The 25,268-nt window shown below is 58.9% G+C and overlaps 4 long non-coding RNA genes across 6 annotated transcripts; all 4 read right to left on the reverse strand.

Moving 5' to 3' along the window:
• Window positions 1-578: 578 nt before the first annotated feature.
• Window positions 579-3,677, reverse strand: LOC135413915 (uncharacterized). 3 transcript variants are annotated; one of them, XR_010430483.1, is made up of 4 exons: window positions 3,506-3,677; window positions 1,801-1,932; window positions 1,160-1,284; window positions 596-862 (listed from the first exon to the last, which is right to left on the reverse strand). It is a non-coding gene; the product is annotated as an uncharacterized LOC135413915 (long non-coding RNA). The 3 variants fall into 3 exon arrangements; XR_010430484.1 differs by lacking the exon at window positions 3,506-3,677 and adding an exon at window positions 2,006-2,571; XR_010430482.1 differs by lacking the exon at window positions 3,506-3,677 and having other exon boundaries at window positions 579-862; window positions 1,801-1,965.
• A 2,983-nt stretch (window positions 3,678-6,660) lies between these two features.
• On the reverse strand, window positions 6,661-8,542 carry LOC135413916 (uncharacterized). The gene is made up of 2 exons (XR_010430485.1): window positions 7,410-8,542; window positions 6,661-7,040 (listed from the first exon to the last, which is right to left on the reverse strand). It is a non-coding gene; the product is annotated as an uncharacterized LOC135413916 (long non-coding RNA).
• Window positions 8,543-13,854: 5,312 nt separating this feature from the next.
• On the reverse strand, window positions 13,855-15,305 carry LOC135415234 (uncharacterized). Its single transcript, XR_010431022.1, has 3 exons — window positions 15,078-15,305; window positions 14,883-14,977; window positions 13,855-14,417 (listed from the first exon to the last, which is right to left on the reverse strand). It is a non-coding gene; the product is annotated as an uncharacterized LOC135415234 (long non-coding RNA).
• Window positions 15,306-19,520: 4,215 nt separating this feature from the next.
• LOC135415235 (uncharacterized) lies at window positions 19,521-21,434 on the reverse strand. The gene is made up of 3 exons (XR_010431023.1): window positions 21,029-21,434; window positions 20,834-20,928; window positions 19,521-20,376 (listed from the first exon to the last, which is right to left on the reverse strand). It is a non-coding gene; the product is annotated as an uncharacterized LOC135415235 (long non-coding RNA).
• Between the last annotated feature and the right edge of the window lie 3,834 nt (window positions 21,435-25,268).

Genomic DNA, 25,268 nt, shown 5'->3' on the forward strand with positions numbered 1-25,268 from the left:
CAGCCCAGTAGAGAGCTCCATGTCTAGCAGGGACAGGGACCCCTGGGATACTCTCAGCAATGCCTGAATCCATGGCAGGGACCTTGCTTTGAGCTCCCCAGGGCCGGGCACCCCGAGGATCTCCCCGAATAATCCTTTCGGTGCGCGCTGGAGTCCTCGGGGTGCCCCAACCCGGGGGGCACCAACAGCACTGTCCCTCCAGGGGGCCCAATTTGGTCCCAAACTGCAGGGGGATCTTGCCTGTGTCCCAGACTGGTCCGGGAATCTGAGGCCCTTCCCGAGAAAATCTCGGTGCCGGCGTGAAGGGCCAGAGATCCCTTGGAGCCACGGGAGAGCAGGCACAGAGTCCCTCCTGGGGGGGCAATTTTCCTGCCTGAACTCAGCTCTTCAAAGAAGCCTCTAAGACTCAGCTGGTGAGTTTAAGAAGAAAGGCATTCCTTGCTAACAAGGCACTGCCATGATCCCAGCCCCCCGAGGGTCCTGGCAATCAGATCCCAAAGGGCACACACAGGTGTCTCCACTGCAGCTGATGGGAGGGGTCAGCAGTACAGGAGGGTTCATTTCCTTCCCTGCATTCCTGTTCCACATTCAGGACATTCCCAACACTCATCACCATACACACCTACCCTTAGAAGGTCTCTGAGGGGCTTCACCGAGGGCCTTCCCAGGTCTGCTCTGTCTGGAGCCCTCCAAGTCCTCAGTGCCTGCCTGAGGAACCTCAACACAACTCACCTGCTTACACAGCAACTTGGTGCTGCTTGCCTGCTGCCTCACTTGCCTTCTTCCTTCTTTCTTCACCTCCCTTGCTTGGTCCCTTTCAATCCCTGGGCTCAGCTCTGGGCAGTTTCCAGGCTCCATCCCACTGCAAAAAGGATTAGCCCTTGTTACATCTCAACACTCATTGCCCCTTTTTTCTTGACACTGGGCCATCAGGCCAGTGTCTCATTATTTAAAGCACAGTTTGACTCCTCAGTGACAACACCTGACAGCCCTGAATCCTAACACAGGTTGAGACACAAACACAGATGGGAACTCTGAAGGATCCACTTTGTTCTGCTCACCAATCCAAAGGAGCTTTCTAAACTCAAGGGCCTTGTCCTGCAAATTTACCTGCTGTAAATGTGACCCACAAGACCTGCAAAGGCCCTTCCCACTTCACCTGCAGGGCTGGCAGTGCCACCACTGGACACGGCCCCAGTGGCTGGGCAGGAACGGAGGGGCTGGGGCGTCCAATCCATCGGCCCAGGCGGCACCAGGAGTTCCTGCAGTTCCTGAGGGGAGAGCCTCAAGACAACAAAGGATTAGGAAGAGCATTTGAAACTTTAATATGTATATCACCTGGAAGATGAGGAGTTAGACAAGGCCTACTGGGGCAACAAGGCTATCTATTCAAAGGATCTACCAGCACTCAAAGCTGTTAACTACCCTTCTGTCAGGGGGAACTCAGGAAACTCTGTTTGCCAAGAGCCTCCAGGAGGATTTCCAGCTTTTGGGGCTCCCTTTTAACCATTTTTCCCATCCCTGTAGCTGGGACTGTCACCTGCCCTACAGGGGGAACAGCCCACAAAGTTCACCATCAGGGATACCATTAACTCCAAGTCCCTTCTCAGGGGGGTCACTGCACACCTTGTCCCTTCTTTGCCCTCCCCACCAAAGATGCTTCCAACAGTTCTGACACATCTGGCAGACCCAGAGCTCTCCTCAGGGAATGCTTCACCTCCTTAAAGGCTGCCCTTGCACCATCTAGCCAAGGCAGCAAATGCTTACAGGCTGTTTGAGAAGTTGGCATAACAGTCTTACCACACATGCAGAGGGAGCAATCCAGAGTCCAGCCCGTCCCACCATTCCCAGGGAGGCAGTTCAGGGGCTGGCTGGGGCTCAGGGAGGAGTCACGGGGCTTCTCTTCTTCCTGCCCCCTTGCCCCATTTTCTCCTGCAAAAGCAAAGGTTTCTTGGCTTTCCTTGCTCAAGGAGAGGCAGCAAAGGCCATCTTTGCAATCTAATACTGGAAACTACTCCAGGTTGTCATTTCAGGGGGTTCTCTCAGGTCCTGCACTAATCAATCCCCTTGGCCATTGGTTTCTTGGCAGGTTCTGGCATTCACCTTCTACAAGCAAACCAGGAGGAGCAAATTCAGCTGTTCCTGCAACCAATCCAAGCTGCCATTCTGATTTGAAAGGATACTGGCTTGGCCTTACCAGGAGAGATCCCACATCAGGGGTAATACCTACAGGTTCTGCCCTCTTCCACTCTCCTGCAGTTCCACTGGCCCACACCACAGGAACAACTGCAGCTGCCACTTCAGTCGGGGCCTTGCTGCTGACAGGAGTTATTCCCTGCACAACAAGAGCTGCTGCTTGGACACATTTAGTTTCAGCAATTACAGTGTCAATAGTCCCAGTTTCCAATTCCATTTCTGCCTCAACTTTTCCAGTCCATCTCTTCCTAGCACAGGTTTGGGTGAGTTTGGCAAACAGACAAACTGAGGAATTCCCCAATGTTTTCCCAGTTTGACCCCTGACACACCAATCACCTTAACACTGCCAGTCCTTAATTCTCCCTCTCTTGGGTTAAGGACTGAGCAAGTTGGACCTGTGTCTGACCAGGACAGGTGCAAACCAAATGCTGGGCACTGGAACACACACCTGGCACTCCTGCAGCTCTTACAGTCACATTCCAGAGAAAACAGCCAATTGGACCCTCACTGCTCATTTCTTAATCCCAATCCCACACTTCTTTGGCACTTGGAGCACCACTTTTATCACCCAATTACAGCCCAGTAGAGAGCTCCATGTCTAGCAGGGACAGGGACCCCTGGGATACTCTCAGCAATGCCTGAATCCATGGCAGGGACCTTGCTTTGAGCTCCCCAGGGCCGGGCACCCCGAGGATCTCCCCGAATAATCCTTTCGGTGCGCGCTGGAGTCCTCGGGGTGCCCCAACCCGGGGGGCACCAACAGCACTGTCCCTCCAGGGGGCCCAATTTGGTCCCAAACTGCAGGGGGATCTTGCCTGTGTCCCAGACTGGTCCGGGGATCTGAGGCCCTTCCCGAGAAAATCTCGGTGCCGGCGTGAAGGGCCAGAGATCCCTTGGAGCCACGGGAGAGCAGGCACAGAGTCCCTCCTGGGGGGGCAATTTGCCTGCCTCAAATCAGCTCTTCAAAGAAGCCTCTAAGACTCAGCTGGTGAGTTTAAGAAGCCAGGCATTCCTTGCTTACAACACCCTGCCATGATCCCAGCCCCACGGGGGGTCCTGGCAATCAGCTCCCAAAGGGCACACACAGGTGTCTCCACTGCAGCTGATGGGAGGGGTCAGCATTACAGGAGGGTTCATTTTGCTTCCCTGCATTCCTGTTCCACATTCAGGACAATCCCAACACTTATCACCACACACACCTACCCTTAGAAGGTTTCCAAGGAGCTTCACCGAGGGCCTTCCCAGGTCTGCTCTGTCTGGAGCCCTCCAAGTCCTCAGTGCCTGCCTGAGGAACCTCAACACAACTCACCTGCTTACACAGCAACTTGGTGCTGCTTGCCTGCTGCCTCACTTCCCTTCTTCCTTCACCTCCCTTGCTTGGTCCCTTTCAATCCCTGGGCTCAGCTCTGGGCAGTTTCCAGGCTCCATCCCACTGCAAAAAGGATCAGCCCTTGTTACATCTCAACACACATATCATTCCCCCTTTCTTCTTAACACTGGGCCATCAGGCCAGTGTCTCTTTATTTAAAGCACAGTTTGACTCCTCAGTGACAACACCTGACAGCCCTGAATCCTAACACAGGCTGAGACACAAACACGGATGGGAACTCTTAACGATCCACTTTGTTCTGCTCACCAATCAAAAGGAGCTTTCTGAACTGAAGGACCTTGTTCTGCAACTACCTGCTGTTAATGTGACCCACCAGACCTGCAAAGGCCCTTCCCACTTCCCCTGCAGGGCTGGCAGTGCCACCACTGGACACGGCCCCAGGGGCTGGGCAGGAACGGAGGGGCTGGGGCGTCCAATCCATCGGCCCAGGCGGCACCAGGAGTTCCTGCAGTTCCTGAGGGGAGAGCCTCAAGCCACCAAAGGATTAGGAAGAGTATTTGAAACTTTAATATGTATATCCCCTGGAAGATGGGGAGGTGGACAAGGCCCACTGGTGCAACAAGGACACACTCAAGGCTACCTATTAAAAGGTAATAGGCCAGAGATCCCTTGGAGCCACGGGAGAGCAGGCACAGAGTCCCTCCTGGGGGCCAATTCTGCTGCCTGAAATCAGCTTTTCAAAGAGGCCTCTAAGACTCAGCTGTGAGTTTTAGAAGCCAGGCATTCCTATACACTGTGAGATATTTTAAGGCTTATCTGACTGAAAAACATAAAGCTTTTATCATGGACACCTGACCTCCCACAGACAGTTCCTTTCCCCTTTCAATACAAAATTTTTTTCATGGAATCACTCAATAGGAAGTGCCCAGGAACCCCAGACTGTGCTTTTCAGAACAGAAAATAAACAGAAGAAAGGAGTTTTGCACAAGTGTAACATACTCCAGAACAGACCTGACTTAATTTTACCCTTTGTGTTCAAATATTTCACAGAAAAGCTCCAGCAGGAGAATTGGCACATTCCCAGGAGTATCCTGGAAGTCCCTTCCACAAGGGCTGTAGGAAAATCGCAGTTGTACGAGTCCCTTGTGCCTGCAGATGCCTGGGGATCCTCTCCATCCACCTCATGCTCTCCCAACAGCAGAAAGGGTGCTGAGATAGGAGAAAGGAAACCTTTAGCATAAAGCTGGGGACGAATCTAAAGCTTCCTTTCCTGGGGAGCTTTGTGAAGTCTGCAGATGAGAAAGGGAAACTTTGCATCTCCTTTGGTGCAGGTGTCAACAGAGGCTGAGACTTTTTGCCTTTTTCAGACAACTGTGCCCTTTTTGGCTCCCTGGCAGCTCCAATGGCACCAGAACCCCCTTCCTGCACACCCACGGGTGTCACACACAGGCACCCACACACCTTTGCTCCAGCCCACACGTGGCCAACATTTCCTCACCCTGGACATCCCAAGGGCAGTATTTTTGCTAGAGAGCACAGCAACCCCCCTGTCCTTGCAAACTGCCTCCCTGCAAAAAAGGAATCATTTTTCCTGGTCACTTCCCCCACAGTCAAGGTCTTTTCAAACTGCTGTCGTGCCACCAAACCTGCTCAGGGTCCCTCCCAGCTTCTGCCTGTCCTTGCATTTAAAGGCACGGGCATATTCTATCTTCCAACAGCAAACCCAGCTCCTCCCTGGCAGTACAAGCCCTGCTCTTACCTGGACAGACTCCCGGGCTCGGCACAGCTGTGGCTCATGGAGCAGCTTCCCAAGGCCCTTCTCTCTCCCCGCAGGAAGCACAACTCGCCTCCACTCCCCAGCACCAGGGGAAACCACGAGCCAGGCTGCAAATTGACACAGAACGAGTAAAAAGCATTAACGCAGCACAAAAAAAAACAAGTTAAAGCAGTCTTTGCCTCATAACCCTGCACGGGGAAAGGGTTTGGGATCCCAAAGCAAAACCTGAGACACCCAGAGAGCACCAGCCCCGCAGCCCGGCCACGGCTCCCCCCGGGGTCACCCGGCAGGTAAGGGGCTTACCCGGCCCCCGCTGCCCAGCACAAGGCGCCCCTAAACGCCCCCCGGCTCCCCCGGTCCATAACCCATCGGCCAAGGCGCTCTCCCCTCCGCAGCCCGGGCAGCAGCGGGGCCGCGCCCTCAGCCCTCACACACAACCGCCCCCACCTGCCCCGCCGGCCCTTTATACCGCGGGCCGGCAGCGCTGCCCAATCAGCGCTCGAGCGCCTCCGCCCAATCCCAGCCCGCCTGGCCCTGCGGCCCCGCCCCCGTTCCCTCAGCGCTGATCCCGCCGCCGCCGCAGCCCCGGCGGGCGCTGCTGGGGCCGGGGAAGGGCGGTGGGAGCTCCGCGGTCACGGCCCGGCCGGGAGCTCTCCCGGGACAAGGGGAGCGAGGCGGGCAGCGGGGGCGGCGGCGTTCTTGGGGGCGGGCAGGGTGGGGCCGAGCGGCGGGGCCGGGGCGAGTCGGGGGGCGGGGCCTGGGCGGGTCGAGGGGCGGGCCCGGCGCGATCCCGCGGCGCTTCGCTCTGGGCTCTGGGGCTGTTCCGGGCCGGTTTTGGGTGCGGGTTTGGGGCACTGCGCACACCCTGCCCTGGTCACAGCCCCGCCCCAGCTCCCTGCACTCCCCGCACCCCTTGCTCAGCTCCGCGGGGATTTGTGCCTCCTCTGAAGGTGGCAAATGTCTGCAAAGCCAGTCGGAAAGCCAGAGAGCTGCAGCCCCCGGGCCCCGCCGCGGCTTCCCCGCCCTCCCCCGGCCCCTCCCGCCGCCGCCGCCGCCCTCGGACACAAGGAACAAACCCCGTGCCCCCGGCACAGGCCGGTCCCTCCCCGGCAGCCTCGGCAGCGCCGGGAGCGGCCGCAGCCCCCAACGCCGGGCGGGGCGCGCCGGGAGGGGCCGCGCGGGGCGGGGGCGGGTCCCGCGGCTGCGACCCCGCGGGGAAGGGACCCCCGGGCCGGCCCCGTCCGGCACCGCCGCTGGCCCTGCTCGGCCACCGCCCCTCGCCCACAGTTTTAACATTAGAGAGCCAAGTTTAATCCCGAGCGCTGCAAGCTCCCACGTGCAGGGCATTTCCATAGACTTGTTATTTTTCTCTTTTTAATGACCACGTTGCTAAAGTCAGGGAAATACAATCAACATTCCCTAAACACCATCACTTCTACATCCACCTGTGATCAGGGGCCGATGGGCAGTAGCCTGCCCTGGAAGGGCTGCAGGGATGCTGTGAAGGCCACTGTGCCCCAGGTTTGAAGGACTCTGGCCATGATCCCTGGCCCGTGGACAGAAAGCCCAGAGCCAACAGGAACTCCAGCCAGCTGCAGGCAGATGTTACTCCGTCCCCGTGCCGGGGGTGGGGACGAAGGTGCCCTTCCCCGTTCGGAAGTGGAAGTCGTCCCCTGTGCAGAGCCTGCTCTGATCCTCGGCCTCCTGGGAGCCAATTCCCTTGTCCCAGCCCACTTCCTGCAGAGAAGAAAGGGAAAGATTGCACATAAGGGAAACATTCTTCCCTGGGAGGGTGGGGAGGTGGCCTGGCACAGAGAAGCTGTGGCTGCCCCATCCCTGCAAGTGGCCAAGGCCAGGCTGGATGTCTATTAGAAGGTGTCCCTGCCTGTGGCAGGGGATGGAAGGAGATGATCCCTGAGATCCTTTCCAACCCAAACCACTCCAGGATCCCCGGATGATTCCACACTCTCTCTCTGCATTTATTTGGCATCATTTCCTCTCAAAAACAACATCTCCAATTTAGTTGATTGCTAAAGCCATCATTTTAAAATCTTCCCAGGAATCAAAAGGGACCGGAAAACATGCAGAAATCATTCCTGCACCCACCAAATCATTAGGAATTGGAACCCGATTCCCTCATCTCTCTCCTTGTTTTTCTTGGCTGGAAAACCTGATGATCCCCACTGGCTATTTTTAGGCTGCTTTTCTTCCACAGCTCCTTTCCTCCCGGCTGAAACCTCCTGGCATATTCAGGGCTTATCTGGAGGGAAGCCCCTCTGAGGTATTTCCTCTCGTGGCAATTCTGTGGGATGAAGAAGGAAAAAAAGCACGTCAAGAGCTCCTTCTCCCCCCTTCCTTCGCAAACACCCTCCCAGTTTGTCCTTGGCAGCTCCATCCCCCCGGCACCCGCACCCGACGCTTCGGCTCCGCTGGGAAAGGGACAGCAAGTGCACAAGCAAGTTCAGTGCTGGGCAGGGGCTCCCTGGGGAACGGCACTTCAGTGCTTTAGTCCGTGGCCTTTCCTGCTGCCCTCCCTCCTGGAGGCAGAGGATGACCCGGCCCTTGTTTCTCCCACACTCGCAGACCCAGGTCCTGCTCTTTTGGCCCCACTTTTCTTAGCAGACCCGGCCTCATTTTCCAGGGTCCCCAGGAAACTTCTGCACTTGATCCATTGCTAAGTGCAGAGCACAGGGCAAGGGAAGGACAAATTTCTCAGCACCCACCCCCTGGAACTTTCCTTCTCCGCAGCACGCTCCCGTTCCCGCTGTCTCTGGAGGTGCCCGCACGAGTCCTCCTTGTCCCAGCTCTGCCAAACTGACACACGCACAGGAGAAATAACAGGTCTTGCTTGCACAATTCCCGACCCGAACCCTTGCCTGTCCTGCCCAGAGCTGAGGGAAATCTGACAGAATATTAATAAACCCCCTTTGTTAAGAGCAGTCATCAGCCCGGTCCTTCAGGCTTTGCAGCAGTTTGTAGGGAACAGACCCAAATCCCAGTCCTACCTCTAAATTTCTAACAGCTTTCCTCGGAGAGATTCTGGACAGTAACACATACAACGGAAAGAAAAGACTGCACAAGGAGCAACAGAAGGTTTGCACGAAGAACAGAGGTTCCTGTTCTCCCTCATCAGGCTGGAACTGTAGGACCCACTCTTTGCCACCAAGAGACCAGAGCATTGTCATTAAGACTTAAACCTCTCCCCCACAGGTGTTTCTCAGAGAACTGGGTGGGTCAGCAAGGAGCTACTCCCATGTGCCTGCAGTGCTTTGGGGAGGGGCAAGACAACCTCCCACTTCTGCTTGGAAGAGAATGAAAAGTCATTCCCCTTCTCTCTCTCTGACCCAGCACCAAAGCAGTCCTGTAGGACAACATCGGACTAGGCCTGATTCAACTGGGAAAGAAAAAAACCCTAAACAAACAAACAAAATCACCCCGAATTTCAAGGTAAAAATACACTGCCTCCTGAACAGGAGCACACAAAATACACTGAAGCCAAACAGAAAATGACAAACCAGAAAAAAAAAAAGAGCCAAACGAAATGCTCTGCTTGCCTTGGTACGCTCTCTGCTTGATCATTCCAAAGGAGATTCTCCACAGATCAGAAGCAATTACAAACCATTTGTCCTCTGTAACAGTTAATGAAGGACTTGGGTTTCTGTTGAGGGGCTGGACATGTCCAGTGAGGGTTCAGGGTCTGGTGGGTTGTTTATGGTGGATCCTGACCAGCCCAGGCCAAACCCAACCACCCCCATCGCTGCTCCATCCCACATGGAGAATATTGATACTGTCTAGAAATACTCCCCTTCCCTGCTACTCCATCCTTCCTTACACATCCGTGGAGCAGGTTTTCTCCACCCTTTGTTCCCAGCAACAGCTCTCCAGCCCTAATCCCAGCTCCCACAGACACAAACTAAACACACCTAAGGCGATGGTTCCATCAGCACCTGGAATTCCAAGCTCCCCATTCTCTGGAATGCTCATCCCAACACTCACAGCAATCTCACCTCAGCCCACAGGCTCTCTGTCCTCACAGGGAAACACAGCCTGCTCTGGCACCATGTTTCCTCTCACTCCTGGTCTCCTGCAACCCCCAGGGAAATCCAATCGCTCAGACCCTGCATCCCTGGACACGAGGGGAACTGGAGTTTGACCCGGATCCCAGCGCCCTGGACAAGTGTGTTCCCAGGAGCACAGGCCTGTGGCTCCATCCAGCCCATCCATCCCTCCTTTCCCCCCAGGGAGTCCCAAACCCTCCCCCAGCTCCCCTGCGTCTGTCCCCCGGCCCAGCCCAGCTCCAGGCTCTCCCCAGCGCTGTGTCAGCTCCAGACCTGGCAGAGCTGCAAACACCCCCCAGCTCGGCCCCCCGGGCTCCTGAACCCCCAAGCCAAGGCTCGGGCTCACCAACGGGGACCCACCTGCCCCACTCAGCACAGCCCAACCCCACAGCTCAGGGATCCCACGCTCACCCGGCCCTTTGCCCCCAGTGGAAGGGATGGGACCTGCAGCATCCAACCGGGGATGAGAGTGGAAGGTGCCCTTGCCCACGGAAAGCAGGGTGGCCTTTGAAGGTCCCCTTCAAACCAAATCGCTCTCTCATTCCCCTCCAAAATAACTCCCAAGAGACACAGCAACCAAAGCAGAGGGACTGCACTCCCAGCTTTTCTTACCTGCAGGCATACAGCACGTTGGACATAAAAGCCACAGGGTTAGTCCTGCCAGAGGTGTCCGGCACAGTGTCCACGGCGACCGAAGGGAAAGAGGCAGCCTGGGAACACGGAGTAAAAGGCACTTTAATTAGGAGTACACTGAGCAATAGCCAGGTCATTCACACAGCTTCACTCTCCAGTCACACAAAAAGCACTCACCGAGGCCTCAGTTAGGATGGTTCCTGACGCTGACCGGGTGAACACCTCCCCACAAGCCCGCTCCGCTCCTGCCAGGCACTGGGGCTCACCCCCAGGGGGGCTTTGCCAGCACCCAGTGGAAATTAAAATTACAGCCTGGGCAGGAAATTAAAAGTACAGGCCGGCAGGACCGCTCCTGGCCAAGGCCACCGGTCCGTGCAAGTCAGACCACTGACCACCCGGGGCTGGGGACTTTCGGGGGCACGCTTCCAGCTTTTATTCTCCAGAGACTCCAGTTCTTCCTGGCACCCCTTGCTTCAGTCTTCCCCTGCTGCAAGAGGTCACTTTGTCTTTCGAGGGGACAGATTGCCAAAGCCCAGCCGGTCCATTCCCACGAGGAAAGAAAGGTAGCTTTGTCTCGGACAGGATGCTGAGGGGGGAGACACAAAATAAAAGTTTAATTTAAAACAACTGCCGAGAACAGAAAGCAATTCAAACATAAGGCAGACGAGGCTCGTGCAAAACCCAGTACATTTGACTTCAAAGGAGAATTATTTCCCTCTGCACCTCAGAGAACGCAATTTTCACCCCGGTCCTGCTTCCCATCCTCGAACAAAACACACTGACAACATTTTTCACCATGCCAGTGGAGAGCTACTAGAGCACACCGCACAGGGAAGCTGAGCCTGCCCCTGGATCCCTGCAAGTGTTCCAGGCCAGGCTGGATGGGACCTGCAGCATCCAACCGGGGATGAGAGTGGAAGGTGCCCCTGCCCACGGAAGACAGGGTGGCCTTTGAAGGTCCCCTTCAAACCAAATCGCTCTCTCATTCCCCTCCAAAACAACTCCCAAAGAGACACAGCAACCAAAGCAGAGGGACTGCACTCCCAGCTTTTCTTACCTGCAGGTTCACAGCACAGCACGCTGGACGTAAAAGCCACGGTAGTTAGTCCTGCCAGAGGCGTCCGGCACAGTGTCCACGGCGACCGAAGGGAAAGAGGCAGCCTGGGAACACGGAGTAAAAGACACTGTCGTTAGGAGTACACCGAGCAACAGCCGGGTCATTCCCACAGGCAGCTTCGCTGTGCAGTCCCACAAAAAGCTCCGACTCCGGACTGAAGCTCGGAGAAGCCCGGCAGTGCCAAAACACTCCAGCTCTCCGCTTCCCAGCCCGCCCCGACCGCCGGGCGCCGCCTCGCAGTCGCCGCCTGGCGGACACGGCCGGGAACGGCACTGCAGCCGCGCGGCCCCCCCCTTGCGAGACCCGCGGCGCCTTTCGCGAGGACGGGCCTTTCTTCCCTAAAACCTGCCCTTCCCTAGGAAAAGCTGGGCAATTCACAGAGTTGCTGTTTTTATCCCGGCTTCCCAAAGGACTTCTCTCTCCCGGCGGCGGCGGCAGCGGCAGCAGCAGCAGCAACGCTCCCCGCGAAGCCCTGACCGAGGCTGGGAATTGACACACAACAAGCCAAGAGCATGAACTCGGCCCCAAAACACTCCCCAACAGACCAATTTACAGTCCCCTTTGCCTCCTCCCCCCCGCGTAGGCCCAGGCTTTGGGATTTCAAGGCAAACCCCGAGAGGCCCAGAGAGCAGCAGCCCCTCAGCCCCAGCACGGCCTCCCCCGGGCTCCCCCGGCCGGGAACCGGCCTAGCCAGCCCCTGCTGTGCAGCACAGCAGGCGGGGGGATGACTTTTGGGACCCCTCCCTGGCCGCTGCAGAGCAATGCAGGCATCGGGGCCAAGTCCTGCCCGGCCCCCGGGCACTGCAGACAGTTCAGCCCCAGCAGCAGCAGCAGCAGCAGCAGCAGCAGCAGCGGGCTGTTCTGCCTCTTGCTCCCCTCTCATTTGGACCCCAACGGTGAGGAAGAAGCCCCGGGCACAATCGGCACCGAGCAGCAAGGCCTGGGCTCGCCAGAGGCCCGGGCCTGCCTACTCCAGGCTCTGGGCTTTCTTTGCTTTCTTCCGCCGTAATTCTCCTGCCCCGGCAAGCGTTAAAAGACACACTGCCCGGGGAGACGTGCCCCGAAACAGCCATCAGTTCCAAGGCCAGAAAATCTCAGGGCCACACTTCGAAACCCTGCCGCGAGGCCCCCGGAGAAGCCAAGGGGAGCTGGGATTCCCTGCAGTCCCAGGGAAGCGAGGGGAAGGTGGCAAAGGGGCAGAGAGCAAACCCCCCCCCCCCCCAGCTGCTTCTCCCTGCAACCCCTCCGGCAGGCGCAGCTGCCCTGGGATTTCATGCCCCTTGTGTCTCTTGCGAGCTCAACGAGCGAACAAAGGGGTCCTGCAAGATCCGCTTCCTCTGTCCCTGAGGCGGCACAGACCCTCCCCGCGGGGGGGGGTGCGATGCCAGGGCACATCCGAGCCCGGCCCTGCCGCCTGCCGCTCTCGCCGCCCCTTCTCCTGGCGGCGGCACGCAGGTGCGAGTGTCTCCGCAGAGGCGAGAAACCTGCCTGTCGCTTCCCCTGCCTGCAGGCCCCGCTGGCCGCGGGAGAGGCAGAAGAGCAGCCGCCGCCCCCCCGCCGGGCCCCCGCTTACCCCGGCGACGATCTCCTGCAGAGCCCGACGTCGGATCCGCCGCCGTGGGTCGCTTCCGGGGGGGGGAGGCGGCGGCGCAGCCCCGACAGCATCTCCGGGGCACGGCGGGAGCGGAGCGGAGCGGAGCGGGCGGGAGGGCGGCGACCACCTGGGGTCCTGCGCCTGCGCGGCGCGCCGCGTCGCCGAGAGGGGGCTGCCGGCGCCGGTGCCTGCCGCCGCCCGCGAACCCGCCGCCCGCGCCCGGCGCCGCCGAGCGCCCCGCCCCGTCCCCACAGCGGGAAGCGGCGCGGCGAGACGGCGCTGCGGGCGCGGGGCGGGGGTCCGGGGCGGAGCGGAGGTCAGGCACCAGGAAAAACGCCTCTCTGAGGCGAGGGGGCCTCTCGCCGCCATCTTGAGTGTGGCCGGGCTAAGTTCCGGTCCTGGCGGCGCCATCTTGAGTGTGGCCTCGGGGCGACTTCCGGGCCGGAGCCGCCATCTTTGTGTACGGCCTTGGAGAACTTCCGGTCATGGCGCCGCCATCTTTGTGTACGGCCTCGCAGCACTTCCGGTCCGGGTGGTGCGCCCTCCAAAACAGCCCGGTCGCTCTCTACTTCCGGTGCCCCGCTTTACCCGGACAACGACCCTCGCTAATTTCTGCGCTTTCGCCCCAAAAATCTTCACCTTATTCCCCCCGCGCACACCCCGGGAGAGACGGGAGACCGCAGCTCCCGCCGTGCCGCCGGAGCCGGCCCTCAAGTCGAGCGGGGAGCGCTGCAGCGGCACAGGAGCCACTGCGCATGCGTCGCCGCTTGCCCTCGCCCGCCCGCCCTCACTTACCTCGTGATCGCCGGCGTCTCGCTTACGACTGCGCATGCGCCGCCGTCGCCACCTTGCCTGCCCCCCCCACACCGCCCGCCTTCGCTCGCTCTCGCTGCGCGCGCCTCGCCCGCTTTGCCCCGGCCCCTCCCTCACATTTCGCGGCACCCCCTCCGCTGCCTTTTCGGCTCCCCGCCCTTCCCCGACCACCTTTTCGGGTCCCCTTCTCATACTTTAGGGGGGACCCCCAAGTCACGGGGCGGACGGCGGGGCGGGGCGGGGAGTAAACCCCGGGGTGCCCAAGAAGCCCTGGTTTTCCCTTTCATTTCACTTGGCATTTTATTAGGGCCTTTTTACTTTGCTCGCTTTGATTTTTTTTCTTTCATTTTCCTTCTTTATTGCCTTAATTTTTTATTCTATTTATTTTTCATTTCATTTTCTTTTCTTTTCTTTCTCGTTTGCTTTTATTTTTTTTAGTTCTTAGTCCTCCAGAGAGCAACAAAGAACACTGAAGCTCCTCTGGGACAGACAAAGGCCCCCCTACCCTTCCCTTAGACACAACGCCTGCCAGGAGGGCCCCGCAAGCCCGCTCCGCTCCTGCCAGGCACTGGGGCTCACCCCCAGGGGGGCTTTGCCAGCACCCAGTGGAAATTAAAATTACAGCCTGGGCAGGAAATTCAAATTACAGGACAGCAGGACCGCTCCTGGCCAAGGCCACCGGTCCGTGCAAGTCAGACCACTGACCACCCGGGGCTGGGGACTTTCGGGGGCACGCTTCCAGCTTTTATTCTCCAGAGACTCCAGTTCTTCCTGGCACCCCTTGCTTCAGTCTTCCCCTGTTGGAAGAGGTCACTTTGTCTTTCGAGGGGACAGATTGCCAAAGCCCGGCCGGTCCATTCCCACGAGGAAAGAAAGGTAGCTTTGTCTCGGACAGGATGCTGAGGGGGGAGACACAAAATAAAAGTTTAATTTAAAACAACTGCCGAGAACAGAAAGCAATTCAAACATAAGGCAGACGAGGCTCGTGCAAAACCCATTTGACTTCAAAGGAGAATTATTTCCCTCTGCACCTCAGAGAACGCAATTTTCACCCCGGTCCTGCTTCCCATCCTCGAACAAAACACACTGACAACATTTTTCACCATGCCAGTGGAGAGCTATTAGAGCACACCGCACAGGGAAGCTGAGCCTGCCCCTGGATCCCTGCAAGTGTTCCAGGCCAGGCTGGATGGGACCTGCAGCATCCAACCAGGGATGAGAGTGGAAGGTGCCCCTGCCCACGGAAGACAGGGTGGCCTTTGAAGGTCCCCTTCAAACCAAATCGCTCTCTCATTCCCCTCCGAAACAACTCCCAAGAGACACAGCAACCAAAGCAGAGGGACTGCACTCCCAGCTTTTCTTACCTGCAGGCATACAGCACGTTGGACATAAAAGCCACAGGGTTAGTCCTGCCAGAGGTGTCCGGCACACACACGGCGACCGAAGGGAAAGAGGCAGCCTGGGAACACGGAGTAAAAGGCACTTTAATTAGGAGTACACTGAGCAATAGCCAGGTCATTCACACAGCTTCACTCTCCAGTCACACAAAAAGCACTCACCGAGGCCTCAGTTAGGATGGTTCCTGACGCTGACCGGGTGAACACCTCCCCACAAGCCCGCTCCGCTCCTGCCAGGCACTGGGGCTCACCCCCAGGGGGGCTTTGCCAGCACCCAGTGGAAATTAAAATTACAGCCTGGGCAAAGGTGCTTCCCGCAGGACCACTCCTGGCCAAGGCCACCGGTCCGTGCAAGTCAGACCACTGACCACCCGGGGCTGGGAACTTTCGGGGCCATACTTCCAGCTTTTATTCTCCAGAGACTCCAGTTCTTCCTGGCACCCCTTGCTTCAGTCTTCCCCTGCTGCAAGAGGTCACTTTGTCTTTCGAGGGGACAGATTGCCAAAGCCTGGCCGGTCCATTCCCACGAGGAAAGAAAGGTAGCTTTGTCTCGGACAGGATGCTGAGGGGGGAGACACAAAATAAAAGTTTAATTTAAAACAACTGCCGAGAACAGAAAGCAATTCAAACATAAGGCAGACGAGGCTCGTGCAAAACCCAGTACATTTGACTTCAAAGGAGAATTATTTCCCTCTGCACCTAACAGAATGGCATTTTCCCCCAGGTCCTGCTTCCCATCCTCGAACAAAACACGCTGACAACATTTTTCACCATGCCAGTGGAGAGCTATTAGAGAGCACTGCACAGGGAAGCTGAGCCTGCCCCTGGATCCCTGCAAGTGTTCCAGGCCAGGCTGGATGGGACCTGCAGCATCCAACCGGGGATGAGAGTGGAAGGTGCCCCTGCCCACGGAAGACAGGGTGGCCTTTGAATGTCCCCTTCAAACCAAATTTCCCCTCCAAAATAACTCCCAAAGAGACACAGCAACCAAAGCAGAGGGACTGCACTCCCAGCTTTTCTTACCTGCAGGCATACAGCACGTTGGACATAAAAGCCACAGGGTTAGTCCTGCCAGAGGTGTCCGGCACACACACGGCGACCGAAGGGAAAGAGGCAGCCTGGGAACACGGAGTAAAAGGCACTTTAATTAGGAGTACACTGAGCAATAGCCAGGTCATTCACACAGCTCCACTGTCCAGTCACACAAAAAGCACTCACCGAGGCCTCAGTTAGGATGGTTCCTGACGCTGACCGGGTGAATACATCCCCACAAGCCCGCTCCGCTCCTGCCAGGCACTGGGGCTCACCCCCAGGGGGGTTCTGCCAGCACCCAGTGGAAATTAAAATTACAGCCTGGGCAGGAAATTAAAAGTACAGGCCGGCAGGACCGCTCCTGGCCAAGGCCACCGGTCCGTGCAAGTCAGACCACTGACCACCCGGGGCTGGGGACTTTCGGGGGCACGCTTCCAGCTTTTATTCTCCAGAGACTCCAGTTCTTCCTGGCACCCCTTGCTTCAGTCTTCCCCTGCTGCAAGAGGTCACTTTGTCTTTCGAGGGGACAGATTGCCAAAGCCCGGCCGGTCCATTCCCACGAGGAAAGAAAGGTAGCTTTGTCTCGGACAGGATGCTGAGGGGGGAGACACAAAATAAAAGTTTAATTTAAAACAACTGCCGAGAACAGAAAGCAATTCAAACATAAGGCAGACGAGGCTCGTGCAAAACCCAGTACATTTGACTTCAAAGGAGAATTATTTCCCTCTGCACCTCAGAGAACGCAATTTTCACCCCGGTCCTGCTTCCCATCCTCGAACAAAACACACTGACAACATTTTTCACCATGCCAGTGGAGAGCTACTAGAGCACACCGCACAGGGAAGCTGAGCCTGCCCCTGGATCCCTGCAAGTGTTCCAGGCCAGGCTGGATGGGACCTGCAGCATCCAACCGGGGATGAGAGTGGAAGGTGCCCCTGCCCACGGAAGACAGGGTGGCCTTTGAAGGTCCCCTTCAAACCAAATCGCTCTCTCATTCCCCTCCAAAACAACTCCCAAAGAGACACAGCAACCAAAGCAGAGGGACTGCACTCCCAGCTTTTCTTACCTGCAGGTTCACAGCACAGCACGCTGGACGTAAAAGCCACGGTAGTTAGTCCTGCCAGAGGCGTCCGGCACAGTGTCCACGGCGACCGAAGGAAAAGAGGCAGCCTGGGAACACGGAGTAAAAGACACTGTCGTTAGGAGTACACCGAGCAACAGCCGGGTCATTCCCACAGGCAGCTTCGCTGTGCAGTCCCACAAAAAGCTCCGACTCCGGACTGAAGCTCGGAGAAGCCCGGCAGTGCCAAAACACTCCAGCTCTCCGCTTCCCAGCCCGCCCCGACCGCCGGGCGCCGCCTCGCAGTCGCCGCCTGGCGGACACGGCCGGGAACGGCACTGCAGCCGCGCGGCCCCCCCCTTGCGAGACCCGCGGCGCCTTTCGCGAGGACGGGCCTTTCTTCCCTAAAACCTGCCCTTCCCTAGGAAAAGCTGGGCAATTCACAGAGTTGCTGTTTTTATCCCGGCTTCCCAAAGGACTTCTCTCTCCCGGCGGCGGCGGCAGCGGCAGCAGCAGCAGCAACGCTCCCCGCGAAGCCCTGACCGAGGCTGGGAATTGACACACAACAAGCCAAGAGCATGAACTCGGCCCCAAAACACTCCCCAACAGACCAATTTACAGTCCCCTTTGCCTCCTCCCCCCCGCGTAGGCCCAGGCTTTGGGATTTCAAGGCAAACCCCGAGAGGCCCAGAGAGCAGCAGCCCCTCAGCCCCAGCACGGCCTCCCCCGGGCTCCCCCGGCCGGGAACCGGCCTAGCCAGCCCCTGCTGTGCAGCACAGCAGGCGGGGGGATGACTTTTGGGACCCCTCCCTGGCCGCTGCAGAGCAATGCAGGCATCGGGGCCAAGTCCTGCCCGGCCCCCGGGCACTGCAGACAGTTCAGCCCCAGCAGCAGCAGCAGCAGCAGCAGCAGCAGCAGCGGGCTGTTCTGCCTCTTGCTCCCCTCTCATTTGGACCCCAACGGTGAGGAAGAAGCCCCGGGCACAATCGGCACCGAGCAGCAAGGCCTGGGCTCGCCAGAGGCCCGGGCCTGCCTACTCCAGGCTCTGGGCTTTCTTTGCTTTCTTCCGCCGTAATTCTCCTGCCCCGGCAAGCGTTAAAAGACACACTGCCCGGGGAGACGTGCCCCGAAACAGCCATCAGTTCCAAGGCCAGAAAATCTCAGGGCCACACTTCGAAACCCTGCCGCGAGGCCCCCGGAGAAGCCAAGGGGAGCTGGGATTCCCTGCAGTCCCAGGGAAGCGAGGGGAAGGTGGCAAAGGGGCAGAGAGCAAACCCCCCCCCCCCAGCTGCTTCTCCCTGCAACCCCTCCGGCAGGCGCAGCTGCCCTGGGATTTCATGCCCCTTGTGTCTCTTGCGAGCTCAACGAGCGAACAAAGGGGTCCTGCAAGATCCGCTTCCTCTGTCCCTGAGGCGGCACAGACCCTCCCCGCGGGGGGGGGTGCGATGCCAGGGCACATCCGAGCCCGGCCCTGCCGCCTGCCGCTCTCGCCGCCCCTTCTCCTGGCGGCGGCACGCAGGTGCGAGTGTCTCCGCAGAGGCGAGAAACCTGCCTGTCGCTTCCCCTGCCTGCAGGCCCCGCTGGCCGCGGGAGAGGCAGAAGAGCAGCCGCCGCCCCCCCGCCGGGCCCCCGCTTACCCCGGCGACGATCTCCTGCAGAGCCCGACGTCGGATCCGCCGCCGTGGGTCGCTTCCGGGGGGGGGAGGCGGCGGCGCAGCCCCGACAGCATCTCCGGGGCACGGCGGGAGCGGAGCGGAGCGGAGCGGGCGGGAGGGCGGCGACCACCTGGGGTCCTGCGCCTGCGCGGCGCGCCGCGTCGCCGAGAGGGGGCTGCCGGCGCCGGTGCCTGCCGCCGCCCGCGAACCCGCCGCCCGCGCCCGGCGCCGCCGAGCGCCCCGCCCCGTCCCCACAGCGGGAAGCGGCGCGGCGAGACGGCGCTGCGGGCGCGGGGCGGGGGTCCGGGGCGGAGCGGAGGTCAGGCACCAGGAAAAACGCCTCTCTGAGGCGAGGGGGCCTCTCGCCGCCATCTTGAGTGTGGCCGGGCTAAGTTCCGGTCCTGGCGGCGCCATCTTGAGTGTGGCCTCGGGGCGACTTCCGGGCCGGAGCCGCCATCTTTGTGTACGGCCTTGGAGAACTTCCGGTCATGGCGCCGCCATCTTTGTGTACGGCCTCGCAGCACTTCCGGTCCGGGTGGTGCGCCCTCCAAAACAGCCCGGTCGCTCTCTACTTCCGGTGCCCCGCTTTACCCGGACAACGACCCTCGCTAATTTCTGCGCTTTCGCCCCAAAAATCTTCACCTTATTCCCCCCGCGCACACCCCGGGAGAGACGGGAGACCGCAGCTCCCGCCGTGCCGCCGGAGCCGGCCCTCAAGTCGAGCGGGGAGCGCTGCAGCGGCACAGGAGCCACTGCGCATGCGTCGCCGCTTGCCCTCGCCCGCCCGCCCTCACTTACCTCGTGATCGCCGGCGTCTCGCTTACGACTGCGCATGCGCCGCCGTCGCCACCTTGCCTGCCCCCCCCACACCGCCCGCCTTCGCTCGCTCTCGCTGCGCGCGCCTCGCCCGCTTTGCCCCGGCCCCTCCCTCACATTTCGCGGCACCCCCTCCGCTGCCTTTTCGGCTCCCCGCCCTTCCCCCGACCACCTTTTGGGCTCCCCTTCTCACACTTTAGGGGGGACCCCCAAGTCACGGGGCGGGGCGGGGCGGGGCGGGGAGTAAACCCCGGGGTGCCCAAGAAGCCCTGGTTTTCCCTTTCATTTCACTTGGCATTTTATTAGGGCCTTTTTACTTTGCTCGCTTTGATTTTTTTTCTTTCATTTTCCTTCTTTATTGCCTTAATTTTTTATTCTATTTATTTTTCATTTCATTTTCTTTTCTTTTCTTTCTCGTTTGCTTTTATTTTTTTTAGTTCTTAGTCCTCCAGAGAGCAACAAAGAACACTGAAGCTCCTCTGGGACAGACAAAGGCCCCCCTACCCTTCCCTTAGACACAACGCCTGTCAGGAGGGCCCCGCAAGCCCGCTCCGCTCCTGCCAGGCACTGGGGCTCACCCCCAGGGGGGCTTTGCCAGCACCCAGTGGAAATTAAAATTACAGCCTGGGCAGGAAATTAAAAGTACAGGCCGGCAGGACCGCTCCTGGCCAAGGCCACCGGTCCGTGCAAGTCAGACCACTGACCACCCGGGGCTGGGGACTTTCGGGGGCACGCTTCCAGCTTTTATTCTCCAGAGACTCCAGTTCTTCCTGGCACCCCTTGCTTCAGTCTTCCCCTGCTGCAAGAGGTCACTTTGTCTTTCGAGGGGACAGATTGCCAAAGCCCGGCCGGTCCATTCCCACGAGGAAAGAAAGGTAGCTTTGTCTCGGACAGGATGCTGAGGGGGGAGACACAAAATAAAAGTTTAATTTAAAACAACTGCCGAGAACAGAAAGCAATTCAAACATAAGGCAGACGAGGCTCGTGCAAAAACCCATTTCACTTCAAAGGAGAATTACTTCCCTCTGCACCTAACAGAACGGCATTTTCCCCCAGGTCCTGCTTCCCATCCTCGAACAAAACACGCTGACAACATTTTTCACCATGCCAGTGGAGAGCTATTAGAGCACACCGCACAGGGAAGCTGAGCCTGCCCCTGGATCCCTGCAAGTGTTCCAGGCCAGGCTGGATGGGACCTGCAGCATCCAACCAGGGATGAGAGTGGAAGGTGCCCCTGCCCACGGAAGACAGGGTGGCCTTTGAATGTCCCCTTCAAACCAAATTTCTCCTCCGAAATAACTCCCAAAGAGACACAGCAACCAAAGCAGAGGGACTGCACTCCCAGCTTTTCTTACCTGCAGGCATACAGCACGTTGGACATAAAAGCCACAGGGTTAGTCCTGCCAGAGGTGTCCGGCACACACACGGCGACCGAAGGGAAAGAGGCAGCCTGGGAACACGGAGTAAAAGGCACTTTAATTAGGAGTACACTGAGCAATAGCCAGGTCATTCACACAGCTCCACTGTCCAGTCACACAAAAAGCACTCACCGAGGCCTCAGTTAGGATGGTTCCTGACGCTGACCGGGTGAATACATCCCCACAAGCCCGCTCCGCTCCTGCCAGGCACTGGGGCTCACCCCCAGGGGGGCTTTGCCAGCACCCAGTGGAAATTAAAATTACAGCCTGGGCAGGAAATTAAAAGTACAGGCCGGCAGGACCGCTCCTGGCCAAGGCCACCGGTCCGTGCAAGTCAGACCACTGACCACCCGGGGCTGGGGACTTTCGGGGGCACGCTTCCAGCTTTTATTCTCCAGAGACTCCAGTTCTTCCTGGCACCCCTTGCTTCAGTCTTCCCCTGCTGCAAGAGGTCACTTTGTCTTTCGAGGGGACAGATTGCCAAAGCCCGGCCGGTCCATTCCCACGAGGAAAGAAAGGTAGCTTTGTCTCGGACAGGATGCTGAGGGGGGAGACACAAAATAAAAGTTTAATTTAAAACAACTGCCGAGAACAGAAAGCAATTCAAACATAAGGCAGACGAGGCTCGTGCAAAACCCAGTACATTTGACTTCAAAGGAGAATTATTTCCCTCTGCACCTCAGAGAACGCAATTTTCACCCCGGTCCTGCTTCCCATCCTCGAACAAAACACACTGACAACATTTTTCACCATGCCAGTGGAGAGCTACTAGAGCACACCGCACAGGGAAGCTGAGCCTGCCCCTGGATCCCTGCAAGTGTTCCAGGCCAGGCTGGATGGGACCTGCAGCATCCAACCGGGGATGAGAGTGGAAGGTGCCCCTGCCCACGGAAGACAGGGTGGCCTTTGAAGGTCCCCTTCAAACCAAATCGCTCTCTCATTCCCCTCCAAAACAACTCCCAAAGAGACACAGCAATCAAAGCAGAGGGACTGCACTCCCAGCTTTTCTTACCTGCAGGTTCACAGCACAGCACGCTGGATGTAAAAGCCACGGTAGTTAGTCCTGCCAGAGGCGTCCGGCACAGTGTCCACGGCGACCGAAGGAAAAGAGGCAGCCTGGGAACACGGAGTAAAAGACACTGTCGTTAGGAGTACACCGAGCAACAGCCGGGTCATTCCCACAGGCAGCTTCGCTGTGCAGTCCCACAAAAAGCTCCGACTCCGGACTGAAGCTCGGAGAAGCCCGGCAGTGCCAAAACACTCCAGCTCTCCGCTTCCCAGCCCGCCCCGACCGCCGGGCGCCGCCTCGCAGTCGCCGCCTGGCGGACACGGCCGGGAACGGCACTGCAGCCGCGCGGCCCCCCCCTTGCGAGACCCGCGGCGCCTTTCGCGAGGACGGGCCTTTCTTCCCTAAAACCTGCCCTTCCCTAGGAAAAGCTGGGCAATTCACAGAGTTGCTGTTTTTATCCCGGCTTCCCAAAGGACTTCTCTCTCCCGGCGGCGGCGGCGGCGGCAGCGGCAGCAGCAGCAGCAACGCTCCCCGCGAAGCCCTGACCGAGGCTGGGAATTGACACACAACAAGCCAAGAGCATGAACTCGGCCCCAAAACACTCCCCAACAGACCAATTTACAGTCCCCTTTGCCTCCTCCCCCCCGCGTAGGCCCAGGCTTTGGGATTTCAAGGCAAACCCCGAGAGGCCCAGAGAGCAGCAGCCCCTCAGCCCCAGCACGGCCTCCCCCGGGCTCCCCCGGCCGGGAACCGGCCTAGCCAGCCCCTGCTGTGCAGCACAGCAGGCGGGGGGATGACTTTTGGGACCCCTCCCTGGCCGCTGCAGAGCAATGCAGGCATCGGGGCCAAGTCCTGCCCGGCCCCCGGACACTGCAGACAGTTCAGCCCCAGCAGCAGCAGCAGCAGCAGCAGCAGCAGCAGCAGCAGCAGCGGGCTGTTCTGCCTCTTGCTCCCCTCTCATTTGGACCCCAACGGTGAGGAAGAAGCCCCGGGCACAATCGGCACCGAGCAGCAAGGCCTGGGCTCGCCAGAGGCCCGGGCCTGCCTACTCCAGGCTCTGGGCTTTCTTTGCTTTCTTCCGCCGTAATTCTCCTGCCCCGGCAAGCGTTAAAAGACACACTGCCCGGGGAGACGTGCCCCGAAACAGCCATCAGTTCCAAGGCCAGAAAATCTCAGGGCCACACTTCGAAACCCTGCCGCGAGGCCCCCGGAGAAGCCAAGGGGAGCTGGGATTCCCTGCAGTCCCAGGGAAGCGAGGGGAAGGTGGCAAAGGGGCAGAGAGCAAACCCCCCCCCCCCCCAGCTGCTTCTCCCTGCAACCCCTCCGGCAGGCGCAGCTGCCCTGGGATTTCATGCCCCTTGTGTCTCTTGCGAGCTCAACGAGCGAACAAAGGGGTCCTGCAAGATCCGCTTCCTCTGTCCCTGAGGCGGCACAGACCCTCCCCGCGGGGGGGGGTGCGATGCCAGGGCACATCCGAGCCCGGCCCTGCCGCCTGCCGCTCTCGCCGCCCCTTCTCCTGGCGGCGGCACGCAGGTGCGAGTGTCTCCGCAGAGGCGAGAAACCTGCCTGTCGCTTCCCCTGCCTGCAGGCCCCGCTGGCCGCGGGAGAGGCAGAAGAGCGGCCGCCGCCCCCCCGCCGGGCCCCCGCTTACCCCGGCGACGATCTCCTGCAGAGCCCGACGTCGGATCCGCCGCCGTGGGTCGCTTCCGGGGGGGGGAGGCGGCGGCGCAGCCCCGACAGCATCTCCGGGGCACGGCGGGAGCGGAGCGGGGCGGGCGGGCGGGAGGGCGGCGACCACCTGGGGTCCTGCGCCTGCGCGGCGCGCCGCGTCGCCGAGAGGGGGCTGCCGGCGCCGGTGCCTGCCGCCGCCCGCGAACCCGCCGCCCGCGCCCGGCGCCGCCGAGCGCCCCGCCCCGTCCCCACAGCGGGAAGCGGCGCGGCGAGACGGCGCTGCGGGCGCGGGGCGGGGGTCCGGGGCGGAGCGGAGGTCAGGCACCAGGAAAAACGCCTCTCTGAGGCGAGGGGGCCTCTCGCCGCCATCTTGAGTGTGGCCGGGCTAAGTTCCGGTCCTGGCGGCGCCTTCTTGAGTGTGGCCTCGGGGCGACTTCCGGGCCGGGGCCGCCATCTTTGTGTACGGCCTTGGTGGACTTCCGGTCATGGCGCCGCCATCTTTCTTTCGGTACGTCCCTCAGCACTTGCGGTCAGGGAGTGCGCCATCCTTGGTGGTGAGCCGTCCAAAACAGTCCGGTCGCTCTCTACTTCCGGTGCCCCTGTTTACGCGGAGAACGCCCCTCGCTAATTTCTGCGCTTTCACCCCAGAAATCTTCATGTTAATCCCCCCACACACACCCCGGGAGAGACGGGAGACCGCAAGTCCCGCCGTGCCGCCGGAGCTGGCCCTTAAGTTGAGCATGGAGCGCTGCAGAGGCACGACAGCCACTGCGCATGCGTCGCTGGTTACCTTTGTCCGTATGCCCGTAATTACCACGTGATCCCCGGCGTTTTGCAAACGACTGCGCATGCGTCGTCTTGCCAACTTGGCTGCACCCCCCACACCGCCTCATTCAGCATGACCGGCTTCATTCGAGCAACTGCGCATGCGTTTTTTTTCTTGGTGGAGTCTTCATTCAGACAGCGGGTGTCAGGCGCGAGTCAGCGCGCAGGCGCAGTACGACCCGCGCGGCGGCTGTGGTAACATTTTTGCCCCCGCCAGGAGAGGCGGAACACGGCCCCAGGAACGGCTTTGTTCGGTTTTAGTTGCGTTTCTTCGTCTATTTTTTATTTTATAATAATTTTGCTTTGGGGTTTTTTTTTCGGGTTTATTCTCTTTTTTCTTTATTTTTTTTATCCTTTTTAGTTTTTGGTTTTTTTGTTGTTTTTAATTATTTACAATCTTTTAAAATTTCTATTTTTGATTTTTCCCTTTTTTTTTTTATTTATTGTATGGGTTTTAGGTGGTTTTTTTTTAATTCATATTTCTTTTTACTTTTTATTTTTTATTTTATGGGGTTTTTTTCCGGGTTTGGTTTTTATTTTTTTATATTTTTAGTGTAATTATTTTTTCTGTTATTTTTTCTTTTATTTTTGTTTTTTCTATTCGTTTTGTTTTCCTATTCTATTTCATTTTTCATCTTCCTAATTATTTTATTTCTCATTTTCTATCAGGCTTTACGCAGGGCACCCTTTGGGGACCTTGCGGGATTGACAGAGACAGCAGCCAGTGGGGCTTCGGTGCTGCCGAAAGGGAGGCGGTGCGAGCCTTGCTGTGACCAATGGGCGAGCGGTACTCAGTCACGGCAGCCAATGGGGAGGCGATGAGAGCTTTGCCGTGACCAATAGGCGAGCGGTGCGCGGTCAGGGCAG

Source organism: Pseudopipra pipra, chromosome 5, assembly GCF_036250125.1.
Source record: "Pseudopipra pipra isolate bDixPip1 chromosome 5, bDixPip1.hap1, whole genome shotgun sequence".
Classification (NCBI taxonomy): Eukaryota; Metazoa; Chordata; class Aves; order Passeriformes; family Pipridae; genus Pseudopipra; species Pseudopipra pipra.